Source organism: Rana temporaria, chromosome 4 (assembly GCF_905171775.1).
Source record: "Rana temporaria chromosome 4, aRanTem1.1, whole genome shotgun sequence".
Lineage (NCBI taxonomy): Eukaryota > Metazoa > Chordata > Amphibia > Anura > Ranidae > Rana > Rana temporaria.
In genome coordinates, this window is record NC_053492.1 from 195,542,631 (window position 1) to 195,546,379 (window position 3,749).

Genomic DNA, 3,749 nt, shown 5'->3' on the forward strand with positions numbered 1-3,749 from the left:
CGATCCTCTACCACTAGTAGGGGCACGAGAGGTACCCCGTGCTGGCAGCGATCCAGCACTGGGAGTAACTCCCCTACCCCTACTGCCACGGCCACGGATGCCGCTCATAATTGCTGATATGTGTGTGGGGGGGTTAAACTTTATTGGGGGGGAAAATGTGAACAAAATGTGTTTTTGTGTTTTTTTTACAAGACAGGCACGCAGACAAAGACGTACACAGACAGCTACTAAACTATAAGAAAAGTAGTACACCAGACAAGGACTACAAAATTAAAGAAAAAAAAAAAAAGCACTAAACAAACACTAACTTTTTTTTTTTTTTTTTTTTTAAACACAAAACACAGACACTAAACACACACTAAGCTAAGCTAGATGAAATAAATGTACACTAACAGTGTGTACACTTACTACACAAAATTTAACTAAACTGAACACAAAACTTAGCTTTTATAAAAGCTCTTTAGGGAAAACTAAACAAAATTTGAACTGAGATGCCTATCAAATATCACTGAACAGTGAACCTGCAAGATCTGACAGTAACACAAGATGAACAAAACTTAGCTTTTAGAAAAGCTCTTTTATAAAGCTCAGATCAATATGTGTTCTGAAATCTCTTGCAAATATAACTGAACAGGGAGGATTGCAGGATCAAACAGTAACACAAATGAAAAAAACAGCACAAAACAGCACAAAACGTAGCTTTGAAAAAAGCTCTTGGGTCTATTGCTTTGAAAAAAGCAGTTGATATACTGGAAAAGATCCACTGGAATCACTAAATAGCAATGCTGGTGATGATCTAAATCAATCAAGAACAAAGACACAGGAAACCAGGAAACCAGGAACACAGAAACAGCCTCCACACTCTATAGCAAGCTTCTGAATCTGCAATGAAATGGTGCTGGGAGTGAGCTTATATAATGTCCATGCAGGCAGGTTCCTATTGGTTGCTAACCTGTGACGAGTGTGGAAGGAGAACTCTGATTGGCTCTGATGCAAAAGGGCGGAGCAAATAATCGCGCAATATTCCTATTGCCGAATATTCGCATTGCGAATATTCGGCAATATAAAATGATCGCTTCAGCTACTCGGCCCAATGGCTCTAATCATACCAGCAATGCTTTCAGACGTCTATGGAGATCACTAGGATGTGATCTGTTTTAAAAATGAAACTGTAAAAATCGCTCTGATGCGGAAGATCGGGGCGAGGAAAATAATCGCGCGATATTGCGTTTGCCGAATAATCGCATTGCGATCTTTCTGGAAAATTCAATGAACGCTTCAGCTACTCGGCCCAGGGTCTCTAATTATACCAGCAATGCTTTTAGACGTCGATGGAGATATCTAGGATGTGATCTGATTCAAAAAAAAAATTGTAAAAAATCGAATATTCGGAATTGCGAATATTCACCGCGAATTTCGAAATATAGCGCGATTTCTCGAATATGCTATATTCGAGTCGAATATTCGCAATGCGAATATTCGTGAGCAACACTACTGATTAATATTCCATCATTTCTTTTCTCCTTTATTCAGGTAACATGACCCCAGTGCTGATGGAAAAGGGTAGGCGAGGGGCAAACAAGCATGTCCTCAGGTGCTCAGTGACCTCCATGTCAACTTATGATGTCATCAGTTGTTAGGATTCCATCATTTGGCCCGCAAGGTGTCCATGGTTGTAATGCTGCAAAATAAAAACCTATGGCTTGAGCCCAAAGTGAAGAGCCATGGATGACATAAGCAAATTGGGTGTTAGATAAGCCAGTGCCTTCTAGAAATCATGGCAGTATTGGGCATCATAGGACATGCTATACATCATGCTGGTCTTCTATCACATGGGAGTCCTTGGAGTTGGATAGACGTATCCTGGGACAGACCTCCTAACACCTCTTGTACCTTTGGTTCCCATTGACGTTACTAGAAGAAGCATGAAAAATGTGTGTTAGGCATACCCCTCAACTTTTTGAGTTGGGAACGAGGGACACCTATTAGCAAAAGTATGTAGGCATAGAACACACACCCTGCCACGCCCCCTTAAAGGAGAATTAGACTAAAAAATGATTGGTTAAAACCACAATGTTTCTTTTTTTAACACTATGATTCCTTTATATTGGCTTTTGACATTTACAAATGCAGAAGTTTAGAAATTAGATGAAAGATTTAGCACTGGGATACACTTTTTGAACGATAAAAGTACATTTTATATACAACTATATAGATCAGACCAAAATGAGGGCTAAATGAGGAGGAAAGAGGGACAGAGGGACATTGCTCCAAATCAGAGATAGTCCCTCAAAATCAGGGACAGTGGGGAGCTATGTGTTAGGCATGTTTTCAGGCGCTTCCTTTGAAGTCTGTAGGGACCAAAGAACGTATTGTATAGACCCCATTCACACCTAAGCTGAGTATGTTTGGTTATTTTTCAGGTGTATTTGTGAGTTTTAGCCCCCGTTCACACCAGTGCGCTTCCTCATGTGATTTGACTGTTCCAAATTGCGTCCCGTTGTCAGCAATGGAATCATTCAAATTGCTGCAACTCATGTCGCAGCGACTTTATAAAAGGGTCCTGCACTACTTTTTGCCGATTTCATTGCGACTTGCATAGAACTTCTGTTAAACAAAGTCGCAAGCAGCTATGAAATTGTAGGTGCCAATCGCAATGATGTGCGGCTTTGAAAAAGTACTGTGATTTCAAAGCTGCACCAGCGTGAACCAGGGCTTATGTTTTTTTGTGTGTGTACAGGCTCACTTCACTTAAAGCGGTGGTTCACCCTGCAGAACAACATTTCAGCATAAAATCCGGCATAGTAGCGCGAGCTACAGTATGCCGGTCTTAAATTTTTTATCCCCGTACTCACTGTTATATCGTACATAGACGATTCCGTCTGCCGCGGGGAATGGGCGTTCCTAGCAAGAGGGAGGGTGATTGACGGCCGGCTCTGGCACGTCACGCTCCCCGAAGACAGCCGGAGTAGGTCTCGGCTCTTCACGGCGCCTGCGCACAGGCTATGCGCAGGCGCCGTGAAGAGCCAAGCCTATTTCGGCTATTTCCGGAGAAGCGTGACGTGCCAGGGCCGGCCGTCAATCACCTTCCCTCTCCATAGGAACGCCCATTCCCCGGAATCTTCTATGTACGATATAACAGTGAGTACGGCGATCAAAAAATACAGACAGGCATACTGTAGCTCGCGCTACTATGCCGAATTTAATGCTAGAGGGAAAATTTTTTTTTTATATATAGGGTGAACCCCCGCTTTAAAGTGGAACATTAGTCAGAAAATGAAGTCCTGCTAGATGATTTCAGGTTGGCCCCTTTTGTAGGTATAGCTGTAAAACATTAAAAATAAGTGTCTATACTGTTTAAAATACAGAAATACACTGTCTCACCCTTCTCTGCACATGCTCAGTTGCTCTCCATTTTTAGGCACTGCTGAGTTTGTAGAGGCCAATCTGCTGACAGCCTTAAAGCGGAATTAAACCCCTCCTATCCTTTACAGCCAAGGTAGCTGCTTCTGTTTGATCTGCAACTGCCCTGGTGCCACACATGCAATCAGTTATGACATCAGCCATTTGATGGTTTCACGGTTTGGTTGAGGACACAAGCAAATGTGACAGTAAATGTAAACTGCTGCTGGTAAACGGACGTTTAGGAGCAGTTGGGCATTTTTTTCAGCTGCCCCTGAACTCTCCTCTACGTTATCTTATTAGTACATGTACACAGGGTCGTTTCTAGGCAGTTGCGTTTAGAGGCT